Source organism: Anastrepha obliqua, chromosome 2 (genome assembly GCF_027943255.1).
Source record: "Anastrepha obliqua isolate idAnaObli1 chromosome 2, idAnaObli1_1.0, whole genome shotgun sequence".
Classification (NCBI taxonomy): Eukaryota; Metazoa; Arthropoda; class Insecta; order Diptera; family Tephritidae; genus Anastrepha; species Anastrepha obliqua.
The window spans coordinates 16,813,326-16,827,034 of record NC_072893.1 but is presented as its reverse complement, the minus strand read 5'-3'; the positions used below and the strand labels follow the sequence as shown (position 1 = coordinate 16,827,034).

Below are 13,709 nucleotides of genomic sequence, written 5' to 3'. Positions count from 1 at the left end.
AAATACCAGAGAAAACTCATTTGAAAAGCAATAAACTTTTTCATATAATAGAGTTTTTGTGTAGCTATGTGCATACTTTATAACCACAAGCAAAATTTTCTATGACTTTCGCTGCTCAAAAGTAAAAATATCAATAAAACCAATAGACTACTCAAATATATTTCGAAATTGGTTATTATATTATATATCTTTATTTAATGAAATACGTAACTTAATGGCATAACATTTTAAGAGAGTATTAATAACTATACATCCAAGAACAATTAAATAGCTCAGATTATTTAAAAAAAGTGTATTATATATTAATAGTAAGTTGCCTTATAATGTAACGTTTGGAACGAACGACTAATTTGTTACAAAATAAGTTCCATTGTCTATATCTAACCTTAAAGATTAATTTTTATTTTCGTCAATCAAATACAACCCTGTCAGAGAAGATATTTTCGAAGCAACAAATTGCCGTCAATGTTCAGATTGTTCGAAAATTTCGACGAGTGTGGTTTATTTTAGACGTTGTTGCGTTCGTGTTTAGCAAATTTAATATCAGTACGCCCCTGATGGAAGTAAAATCCATTTAAAAATATTAAAACGGTGTTAAAATTGTTAAATTTTAAACATTAGAGAGAAGTGTAAGTGAAAAATAATTAAGAAAACTTGAAAAATTACGTAAGAAGCGTAGTGAGCGATCATATGTGTGCACAACCAAAAAAGAAAAGATGATTTCATTCATTCGACGTGTTGATTCACAACATCAAATGTTGGAGGGGTAAATTACGAATAAAAAAATGGTAGTGGTAGTGAAACAGATATGAAATGAGAAAACAAAGAAAGAATGTTGACACAAATAGCGGATAAACTCCAGTGACTCCAATGCTCCACGAAAACTAGATTTGCGAAGAAAAGAAAAAAAATTGATAAAATATGCAATACAATTAGTCAGCAGCCTTTGAAAGGGCTAAGAAAAAATGTTTCTATGTGCATGAAGGTGTATATATGTATGTATGTATGTATATAAGAATATGAATAGGTATATGAATATGGAGTATTTCGAAATCAAAGCCACTCCCCACTGCTCTACTCCTAGATATTAACTGGTGTACATGTGAATATGAGGCTCCTGTATGCACCGAACAAGTTACCATACGCCCACACCGATCGTATACTGATCGCTATGAGATTTTACGGTGTCTATGCTTGCTTATGAGAACTTATCTATGAGTGTATGTACATACATACCTACATATGTCCCTCTGGATAATTTTTTGGCGATTTGGATTTATTGCTTTTTCCACTCATGTCATTCGAACCGATTCTACCCTATTGCTTTTTTGTAGTTGCTGCTTATACGACTCTTATCGCAATTGTGTTGTTGCTGCTTTTCACCTTCAAAGTTGTTTGCTTTGGCTGCTGTTGCTATAAAGTTGTCGAATTCGGTGTTGGCGTTGCTCTGGTTGTTGCAGATGCGTGGGCTAAATATAGCCGAATCAACCAACTAGCTTCAACACCGACAGTCTCACTGCCAGCCTACAATTTTTGTTTATTTATGTTTCGTGCGTAGAAAAGACTAAATTTTTTCTATGGGTTTTAAAGCTAATTCTATGGCATAAAATTCTATGGCATAAAGTATATCAGAACTATTAGTTTAGTGAAACTACATTAATCACATTCCAAAATGTGCATGCCTTTGTTGCGCTTCCTATATAGTCATCAACATTGATTCAATCCAGTCATGTGCAATTCAGCGAATGAGTTAGTGACTGGAGTGTAGGTATGACGAAACATTCATAAGATGCATACATATGTACATATGTATGTATGGTTAGGTTTAGCTCGAAATGAGTTGCTGCGTTTAGTAAAAATTTAATTTTTTTTTTTTTTTTTTTTTTTTTTTTTAAAAAAGCTTAAATAGAATTGCTAAATAAACAAAGAGATAACGCAGCGCTAGCAACGGAGGCTTTCAGCAGGAAAAATTTAATTAATAATATGATTGATTCGTAATAAACAGTTAGAATACAACGAAAACTCGCTCTCAAACCGGTACTGAGAAAATTTGTGTGCCATACAATTGCACTTAATCTTTTGAGAACAAACATGAAAACAGAGAGAGATAAAACGGGATGTCCGACAGCTTCGTATAGTTTCCCTACTCGTGCACAGTGGTATATCTCGCCCACCTACCATTCCTATAGTTGTCGGTTACAGGAACGATCTGGATTTATGTATATCCCGTCAAGGACTGTCACTCCTCAAACATTTATCGGAAAGGTTTATGCTGTTACAACAATAACAATCAAAACAAGTTTCACTGATATTTTACACTGATGATTGTTCGACGGCACGGCAGTGGAGTTCTACGTTAGTGGAGAGACCCGGATTTATATCCGGCCAAGGACTATCACTGCAGGAGCATTCCACGTACATGTATGGAGAATTTTTATGATGCTACAACAACAACAACTGATGATTCATCAATATTATCTTGATAACTTGCGCTCCTATTCACCACCTGGATGAAGAAGGTCAATGAGCAATTTATGATGCAAGTAGATGGCATCCCAATCCAAGCAATAAAAAATTCAAGTTTCTCGGGTCTCTTACGAGATTACTACATCTTCTTTGTTTCTGTCTCTAAGCTACTATACAAAAGGGAAGTAGTTGATCTAAGTGGATGAAATTACATAGTCTCAGTACATGACAACATTGAGGCTGGACGACTTCTGATGTCATCCGGAAACCGCCAAGATAAAGGGAAAGCAGCTCAGAAATTATCACTGAAGATATCCAGAACAAGTTCTTTCATTTCAGCAAGATCTTCTAAATATTTCTGTGAAATATGTTTTTGGCTGAGCAAAAAAACAACTTTCTCCAAAAAGTGTCGAGCTGAAATTATCATTTGTTGCTGTTGTTGAAGCAGTTTATTAAGCCCTGCCAGTGAGGTGTAGTCACTGATCGTCAAACTCTAACGGTATGCCCAGAAACGTTGTTTCTACAGATTGGGTCCAGAGCGAGTGGGGTGTTAGGTGAGTAGGTTTGATAGAGCATGCGATGAAGTGGTTAGTGTCATGCGGAGTGCCTTCACAGGCGGGACCTACATTGGGTATGTCGAAGTCTATTCTGGATAGGTAGGAGTTTAACACGCTACAGTATCCAGAATGGAATTTTGCCAAAGTTACGCGGGTCTCACGAGGCTCTTTTTCTGCAACAGGTGGTGGTTGTACGCCCGGATCGGGAGCTTAGCAAGGTGCTAAGTATCTTTCGTTGAATATCGCTTAATGTCTGTCTGTAGTTGTAATTGTAATAATCCGATCCAGCACGTGTGTTTTGTAGTCCCCATGGCAGACGGTTCTTCGTTACCGGAATGACTCGGGCATTTTCTTCGACCAAGGGCTGCCGCCCCAGTAAACTAGCCCTCTCAAGTGCACCGTAGCTGAATTATCTCTTGTTTTTTTTTTGTTGTAGTTGTAGCAGCTTACTAATTATCTCTTGTCAAATCCTCCGCGATACTAATAACCACAACGCCCGTGTAGTGAAATGTGATTATCTTGTTTTATGGGTTGTCATGACCATGACGAAACTGGATAGAAAAAAATACTCTAAAGCTACCGAAGTGGTTTTTATTAAAGTGCCAACGTGGTAACCACTCTAACAATGTTATTCTTCGCAGCTTGGCTCCGGCATGATTATAAAACGACTCCATCTGGATTGTCTTCAAAAAGCTTCAATTACTGCTTGCCTTAATGTTGAAGGATGTAGCCCATGGGCTGAAAAGTACAGGACCTAACAGAGAATAACGTCAACGTAATTTTCATCAAGAACAATACAATCATTCCAGCGTCGCTCTAACATTTCAGTACCACTTTTGTAGAACGCTTTATATTTCGCCTCAAAATAAACCTGAAATTCAGCGATAATCTTTTCATTCGAGCGAAATTTCTTACCGGCGAGCACTTTTTTTAGGTCTGTGAACAGGCAGTAGTCGCTGGGAGCCAAATCTGCCAAATACGGCGGATATGGGAGCAATTCGAAGATCAAATCATGTAGTTGCCCCTGCTCAGAATCATCAACACGTTCTTGTTTTTGGTCAACAGTGAGCAAACGCGGCACCCACTTTCAACATTTGCTTTCAAATGTTTTATATATTAGATAATTTTTGATGATGCAATATAAACTTGTCGATGCCAGCTAACTCACGCAACTTCACTTGTCGATCATACAAATCGTTTTTATGGATCATTTTTTATGTTTCCTGGTGCTACCTACTAACTGAAAAAGAGGTGAATGCAATAAAACTAGGGACATCTACACTGACTCACAGTTTACATATTTGATGCAGCCAAAAAAAAAATTATTAAAATATTAATATATTTTATGGTATTTCTAATACAGTAAAAATCTTATATATATTTTTTTGTTAAATAAAATGTTTTATTAAATAACAAAAAATGTTACTTCATAAGAAAGATATGACAAATTAAAATAACGCAGTTACAGTTTTAGGTCACAGCTTAAATAATGCACTAAATTAAAAGTATTCAAAAAACATAAACACATTAATATTTCGATTTCATGATCACGGCTAATACTTAGTGGGGTAACGCTTTTGATTCAGAACAGCCTTTAATCGGGAATTCATAGATTCTACAAGTTTTGCTGTATAATCCGAGCTAATTTTATCCCATTGTTCCTGTAGTACCCGCTGCAGATCAGAAGCATTCGAAATTTTGTGGTTTCTTATTTTATTTTCCAGCACTGACCCCAAAAATTCTCAATAACGTTCGATCAAGATTCTGTGCAGGTGTCTGTACTACATGTGGGCAGTTTCAGATAAGCAAAGTTTTTACAATACCAGACGCATGCTTGGTATCGTTGTCTTGGTAGAACCTAAACGAATCCCTAAGGCCCTTTTTGTCCGCACTTTGTACTAAATTATCTTTTAGCAGATCCAGATACATCTCTTTATTCATGTTTCCTTCGATAAATATTAAATTTCCGATGCCCATATAGGACATGCAACCCCATACCATCACATTGCGCCCGCCGTGTGTAACTGTAGAGCTCAAATTACATAGTTGAATCGCGGTGTTTGGTTTTCTCCAAACGCAGAACTTCCTATCAGATCTGAGAAGGTTAAATTTGCTTTCATCCGCAAAAACAACGGAATTCCAGAACGAGTTTAATAAACATCGAGTCATTTTCTTTTTTCTAAAAAAGTATTACTTGCATCAAATAAGCTGTGAGTCACTATAGTCCGTGAGCCAGGTGCTAATTTTTGTCAGTCATTTCCTCTCAGTCGATAATTGGTAAAATGACTCAGATAGTTGCATTATGAAGCATTGTGAACGTCAGCTGCGGCTCCGAGGGTGGGTTGAGCAGTTATAGCCACCCTCGCACGTAAAAAAAAAAATTATTTTTAGTCATTTCCTCCCGATTAAAACATTGATCAAATTAAAGTTAGACTAATATTTTGAAGAAATAAAATTGTCAGCTGATTATAAAGTGGTGGATTATACGTCAGCTGGTCACACAAATATGAAAAAAAAAATTTTTTTTCAGTGATTTCCTCCCAAACGAGAATTTATCAGATGATAGTTTATGTATTGTTTTTAATAAATAAATAAGTCAGCTGGCTATATGTAGGTGGAATGTGCGTCAGCTGATGCCCTGAAGGTGTAACGTAGGAGCTAGTCGAAAACAGTTACAGCCTAAGTAAATGTATCAGCTGACGAGTTTTCCCCCAACATACTGCCAGCTGATTTGTTTTATTACTTACAGGACCATTTCAACAATCCGCACAAACATTTTTTTTCGGGAGGAAATGACGTACTTGAAGTTATTCAACATTACATTTAATGTGCAAGCTGAAATGTATAATTTTATGGCAATGTTTCGATTAAATCAAATTTTTTATGGGAACTTTCCGATTCTTAAGAATAGAAATATTATAAATAAATATTTTGTTAAGCAAATCAACTAATTTATAATTTTTCAGTACTTAAATTAATAATGTTTAAGATTTAATACAAAAAGTTATTTAATTATGTTTGGTAATTTAATCATTTTCATTTTCGCTTCTGCTCATCTCACTTTCTTCTCTTTCTGACTCACTGTCAGAGTCGCTGTCAGAGCTGTTTTCCACCATGTCTTCATTATCGTCATCTGTTTAAAAATACAAAAAATAATTTAGGATACATGTTTAAAAAAAAATAAAATTAAAAAAAAATTCTTACCTTCTTCTGATTGAGTTATTTGATCAATAGATGTTGGTAACTGAGTACCAGAAAACCACATGAATTCATATCTGTTATTTATTTCTACCCAGCCATAGTCAGAAGGTTCATTGACAGTTGGTACTTTCAGGTGTGCTTGAGACCAAATTTCCGAAATATAACACGTCCTTAGAAAATGATTATATAATTCCGTTTTGCACGGCGGAAGAGATGAGCCATCAATACCTTTCTTAGGTAATCGAAACGAATTGTCATTATCAAGAAATTTGTATGTCTTTTGAAACAATGCTACTCTCGCCTTATTTATAAACTTTAATCGTTTCAAACCATATACATTACATACAAACTCTTGTATTTTGCCAAAAAAGTCAAGTCTCTTCTCAGATGGTTGTGACAATTGAATGAAACATTCAGTGAATTCTTCAGATTTTGACATTATTGAAAATGCAGGAAGCGCTGCACTTAAATTTACTCCTAATGCTTTATGTAATTTTGTTATGTTGATAAATCTTTGATTTTTTCCGACGCCGACTTCCATACAAATTTGGATATCTTCTGCAATATTACCCATATTGGCTAACATAATTATTAATACGTCAGTATCCGAGCAACGAATCGTTACATTTGCATTAAAATCTAACTGGCAAACGTGGAAAATTATTTTTGTGTCGGCTTCTTCGTGAGCTGGACACGAAAGTGTTTTTTCTACCGTTTTTACCACTTTAGAATCTGCAACTACGTACTTAAAACAATCGTCAGCATTGACATAAATTATTTTATTATTAATATATGGTGCCATATAATTTTCTTCCCAATTTTCAATAAAAAACTGTACAAGTGCTTCTTTAAAGTTGGTATTTTTTAACTCAATTGAAAAATCTTTTTTTCGCACTTGATCTGGACCATCGATACGGAAGTTTACTTGTTCCATACCTCGGAGTTTATGCTCAGTGTCTTTAATCGATGGGAAAATGTATCTATCAAAGGCAATGATAATGACTTTTGCTCTGTTTGCACAAATTGCAAAAATTGGAAACATTTCAAAAAAACTATTGCAAATGATTTGTGCAAACAGAGCAAAAGTAATAAAGTAAGTAATAAAACAAATCAGCTGGCAGTATGTTGGGGAAAAACTCGTCAGCTGATACATTTACTTAGGCTGTAAATGTTTTCGACTAGCTCCTACGTTACACCTTCAGGGCATCAGCTGACGCACATTCCACCTACATATAGCCAGCTGACTTATTTATTTATTAAAAACAATACATAAACTATCATCTGATAAATTCTCGTTTGGGAGGAAATCACTGAAAAAATATTTTTTTTTTTCATATTTGTGTGACCAGCTGACGTATAATCCACCACTTTATAATCAGCTGACAATTTTATTTCTTCAAAATATTAGTCTAACTTTAATTTGATCAATGTTTTAATCGGGAGGAAATGACTAAAAATATTTTTTTTTTTTACGTGCGAGGGTGGCTATAACTGCTCAACCCACCCTCGGAGCCGCAGCTGACGTTCACAATGCTTCATAATGCAACTATTTGAGTCATTTTACCAATTATCGACTGAGAGGAAATTGGTCGTGAAAATCTGTCGCTGGCTTACGGACTACTATATGTGTTAGGCCAGCGACGTTTCAGCCCATGTGTTGTAGTTCACATTATGAATAGCGTAAACGTTAAAGAAGCGAATCGGTTTCATATCCGAACAATATTTGCTACTGCAGACATTTTGTAATATGAATTTTGCGTATATGAATACTTTTATAATTAAAGAAATATTTTAATTTTGCATTTTTAATGCCGAAAAATCGCGATTCCAACTTTCCACCAGACGGTTATGGTCTTCTTGTAGCATCAAGTAACAACTTCTTGTTTACTTAACATCAAATTACAACTTCACGTAAAAAATAGTTTCTTCCCATCAAGCCTCACAAAAATAATAAACATTTCGTTCTACCCATGCAGCTTGTCCTCGTCATTTTATTGTCAGCCGCTGATTGGCGTCAATAGGCGCCCTACCACATTCCACACTTCCTTTGTTTCTACACCAATTTGTCGAATGTTGGCCTACCCTTATTTAGATGAACTTATCCGCTACCTCGTTGCTCCGTCCTCCATTTACTTAATTGAAAATCCATTTAAGTTGCATTAGCACACTTCCACAACAACAACAATCCTCACAAGCTGATTGTTAGTCCTCACACTTTTCGGCGTCCTTATCACGCCGGGGCTTTCGTAATCGCTGTAAACTTAAATATATGTACTATGAGAGCACATTTACTTTCCTCTACACATATAATACATACATAGGCATGCATTTATAAATCTTCTGTATGTAAGTTTATTTATTCGTCTTCCGTAATTTCTTCTCTTTATTTCCCCTTTACTGTATATATGGCATGCGTGTAGGTATATATTTGAATATACATATGGATGTGTATAAGATTGTTCTTATGTATGGTTTTATGGCTTTTTTTACGTTTTTTGTGATTTCATTTTCTTAGCCACTACCTCTCATTTCGTTCGTTGGCGGCGGTGTCCATGGCAGATGAGTCACTTTTGGCTCACAATTTGATTCATATGAAATTGTGCTGAGTGTCTCAACAAAATCAACAACAGCAATGGCGGATAACGTCAGCGACGAAACAAAAAAAAAACAAAAAACAATAATAATACAAGTAAATCAGTAAAGCAAAAACAAAATTAAGGTGGTACTGAGCGCGGCAGCTGTGCGTACAGCAGCATTTAAATTCAATTATAAATTTTGGCGTGTAAGAAATGTTGAATATTTCGAATTAATTTTTATATTTTCGCCTTTTTAGTGGCTTAGCGAAACAGCTGGGTTTCGGTTTCAGTTAAATTTCTTTTGTTGCCCCTTATTTACAGTTTATAAAAAAGTATGGAATGTAAATAAAACAATTTTTTTTATTATTGTAATCTACCAAGAATTACTTATGCGTCAGCTCAGAGCATATCAATTCGGAAGTTAACTTCTCTTTTTTACTGACTAGCGCATTTTACTAATTTTAGATGCTGACTTCTCGTTTTCACCTCACAGTCAATTGGTGGCGTTTACTAATTGGTATTCTAGTGAAACGAGTTAGAACAACAGTTATAAAGGGATAGTTAAAGTACCACAATAAAAAAAGTAATTCAAAATGAAATACATATGCGATTGAAAATTTGTTGACTCAAATAACCTGGAGCACCTGATCGACGCAGTCAATTAAATTTTATGCAAAAAAGAGTACATTTTGGGTATAGCTGCGTAATGAATCATTGCAGCATTTTACCATAAAATTAACTCTCAAGTTGCTATTGTGCTACCCTACAGGAATATCAGGGTTATTGTCTACGACAGTCGGTTCTACGTTACCGAAATGACCCGGATTTATATCCGGCCAAGGACTTGTCACCCCAGCATCATTTCCTGTCCATGTATGGGGTTTGGGCATGCTACAACAACAACAACAACAAAGGTTGTCTTTTATATTTTACGCTCATTAAAGAGAACACAGTAAAATGATAATAAAAATGGCTTCATTGCATTTCAAAGTATTTTCCTTGAAAGTCAAAACACATCGCTTGAACTAATTTTCAACGTTGACCTCGCATTTTAATTGAGATGTTCGTTAAAGAAAGAAGTCATTAGATGCTAAATCAGGGCTGTAAGGCGGATAAAACATTAACTTAATATTTTGAGTGCTCAAAAACTCTTTTGTGTGGGCCGATAAGTTGGGGATGGTTGACTTTTCTTAATTCCTCGAAAAATTCTGGTAAACAAATGGTTGTATACCACTCAGAATTGACTCTTTTAAGGGTTTAGGGATAGTCGGAATTAAAAAAAAAAAATATTTTTTTTTGCATTTTCTTAAAGTATAATATCTTAAAAATAGTGTGTGATAAGTTGTGTGAATCCGACAAGTATTGTTCGAGATATTCGACAATTAACAAAGGGCGCTCCGGAGCCGATAGCAAAACTTTAAAAGCCTTTTTCTCAAAACTATGTTTTTTGAACTGGTGATCACTGTAATTTAAAAACCGCTCAACCGATTTCAATAAAATTCATTTTACTTTTGTAAAACATAAAAAAACGTGCGTGTAGCGTAGTACACATAACAGAAGTGAAACTTTCAAGGCAGACAAAGAAAGAGGGAGAGACCGGAGAGAGAGAGAGAGACCGGAGGGAGAGAGAGAGACCGGAGAGAGAGAGAGAGAGAGAGAGAGAAAGGATATATATCTAAATAAATTCACAACATTTGCAGAGAATAGACAAAATTTACAAAAAACGGAGAAGGGTCGACCGGTGTAGGTAAACGCCGGACAAAAACCGTGGCAACAACGCGCCCTACTCCGAGCGTTTATCACTCGCACTCAGGACCGCAGCAACGGCACAAATTACCGCAAGGCAATACCAATAAATCCGACGCCGAAATGGATAGCACTTTATAGTACACACAAGCCAGGAAACGGAAATAGCGCCAAAAATTAGGCACCAAAAAACTGCGACCGAAAAACGCCCCAAACAATAGACACCAAGGAAATATAACGCCAAAAGTAGGCATCAAAAATATATTTCCTACAAGTTTGCACCAACAAACAAGCGCCAAAAAGTAGGCAGTGTTATTTCTCACTACAAAAGTAGCCTAAAGTGTATCTAAGATATATAAAATATAGCTCTCTCTCTCCTTTTCCTCTGCGTTATATCTTTCTTCTCTCTCGCGGAACGAAAATGCCCAAAACGTTGCATGGCCTTGAAAATTTACTCTCCATTCTCGCACGTCCATCGTCACTTCAAAAACTCGTGCCTGATCGAAAATTTTTTTTTTCAAAAATTTCGATTTTTTTTGCCGGTTTTTACTCGAAAATGTGAAAAATATTTCCTGAGGCCGCCATATTGCTAATTTTGAAAAAAAAGCTTCGAACAAGCACAAGATTATCTATTAAACTAAAGCAATTGACTAGCAAAAAAAATTATTGAAAATCATCATTTTTTCGGACCTGACTACCCCTAATCCCTTAACTCTCCGAAAACTTCTGGCAAACAAATGGTTGTGTATCACTCAGAATTGACTCTTTTAAGTTTGTCTAGTAGTCGAGTTGCGATATAGGCAGTTTTTCCACAAAACAGGCGACCATTTCCTTCGAAGTATCTCTTCCGAAGAACTTCTGTTGGATTAAGCTCTTTTTCCACCAACCATACTATCGACTGCTGTTTTGTTTCCGGCTTATATATGTACATACATAGATCCCCTTCTTACGATGTCATACACGTGCTTTGAATCGCTGCGGCTGAATTTCTTCAACATTTCTTTACATCAATCTACACGATGTTCTTGCTGGCTCCACTAATGCAAAAGAATGCCTCTATCTCGCGATACTCGCAATAAAATAACGATCTTGCGTTATCAGTTGAAGTAGAAGTGGAAGTAAGTTGACCAGTCAAGCAAGGATGTCCCCAAGGGGGTGTTCTTTCTCCGCTGCTGTGGTGCTTCGTCGTAGACTCCCTATTAGCGGAGATGCAGGAACTCGGCTTTCACGTCCAAGCATATGCGGACGACGTCTGTGCGCTAACATCGGATAAATCCTTAAGGAGGCTTTGCACGAAAGTGCAGAGAGTCCTTGACAAAATCGATGATTGGTGCATGAGACAAGGTCTTTCCGTTAATCCGAACAAAACAACAATAGTCTTGTTTACGAGAAAACGGAAATTGGATGGACTTAGTCTTCCAACACTGAAAGGTGTGACACTTGGTCTTTCCAACGAAGTTAAATATCTAGGAGTAATCTTGGATAAGAAGCTGACCTGGGAGACACACGTTTCACTGAAGGTGAATCGTGCATTGAAGATTTTTCAGCAATGCCGTAGAGCCTTTGGCAAAACTTGGGGTCTGAAACCTGCTGTGGTCCTATGGATATACACCGCACTTATCAGACCAATCATCACTTACGCTTCTGTGGTCTGGTGGCGACGGAGCATGGTTAAGTCCACAATCCGGGAACTATACAGGCTGCAAAGAAGTGTATGTTTATGCATCACGGGTGCCATGAGTACAACCTCTGGTGATGCCCTAAATGCTATGCTTAATTTGCTCTCCCTGGATCTTAAGATACAACAGGAAGCAATAAAAGCAATGAGTAGACTCCATAAATATGGTTTCTGGCACGAAGATGGAACTACGGGACACAGAGAAATCTTTAAGTTGCTGTCGGAGCAGTATCCACTGTTTTTGGCACCTAAAGATGACCTGATACCCACAGTTTCATTCGGAAGGAAATTTGATGTCAGATTTCCATTGCGTGAGCAATGGAGCAATCCAGAATGCATGCAGGGAGGTTTGACGGATATTTTCTTTACCGATGGGTCCAAGACTGAAATAGGGTCTGGAGCCGGATGGTACTTAAACGACAGTTATAAGTATCACTATGCTATGGGGGGAATGGCAACTGTTTTTCAAACAGAAGTTTTTGCCATCCTAAAAGTAGCCGAATGGATAATCGAGAGGAGATGGAGCGGGAAACAGATTGGAGTCTTCAGTGACAGTCAGGCTGCATTGAAGGCCCTGGAGAACGCGAAGCAAACCTCAAAGATTGTTCAAGAATGTAAGAAGAAGCTTAATTCTGTCGCAAGACAAAACAGGCTTGTACTTATATGGGTTCCAGGACACTCCGGTGTTCAAGGAAACGAAATTGCCGACGAATTGGCCAACCGTGGATCAGCGGTGCCCCCACAGGGGCCAGAGCCAATAATCGGAATCAGTCCCGCAGGAATCAAGAATTGGATCAACGACTATGTAGGCAATCTACATAAAGAGCGATGGTCCGGTCTAGAACGCTGCAGAACTGCAAAGTGTTTTGTGACAAGTCCGAACAGAAAACTGTCAAACTTTCTACTAAAACTTAGAAGGAAAGACATTCGGTTGATGGTCGGCATCATTACGGGACACAACCCATGGGGTCAGCATATGACCACCATTGGAATCATCGAGGACCCGGTATGCCTGTCCTGCTTGGAGGAGGCGGATAGCACTGAGCACTTTCTCTGTGAGTGTCCTGCCTTTGCTAGAGCGCGACTACGGGTATTGGGCTCCGATGTCATGGGAATGAGTGATATTCGTTCTCTAAAACTGGAGGATATTTACAGATTCGCCAAAGAATCTGGAAAATTCTTACAGGGCTAACTATCTCTATCTCTGTCTCTATTCTTTCCTATCTCTTTCTCTGATACTTTTCTCCCTCCCTCCTTGACTATCTACCCCCTTTCCAGAGCTTTAAATACAATGGGCTTTTTAGCCTGAGTGTTTTAGGAGCCACCAAATCTCCTGGTGCTCCTTGGCTCGACCTCTTCAAATTCAAATTCAATTCAAGTTGACCAGTCCAAGTCCTCTAAGTCGAAAATCGAAAAAAAAATAAATAAAAAAAATCATCGAGTTAACTTCGTCTTTTGGGCGAGATGAATTTTTCAATTCGCTGA

At 37.1% G+C, this 13,709-nt stretch overlaps 1 protein-coding gene across 2 annotated transcripts in view; it reads left to right on the top strand.

Moving 5' to 3' along the window:
* The first annotated feature begins 474 nt into the window (after positions 1–474).
* The window catches only part of LOC129239667 (integrin beta-PS), a 35,748-nt gene continuing 22,513 nt past the window's right edge, over positions 475–13,709 (top strand). For both annotated transcript variants that reach the window (XM_054875346.1, XM_054875345.1), the window contains exon 1: positions 475–629. The gene's annotated coding sequence lies outside the window, so the exon portion shown is untranslated. The remainder of the gene's footprint in view (positions 630–13,709) is intronic.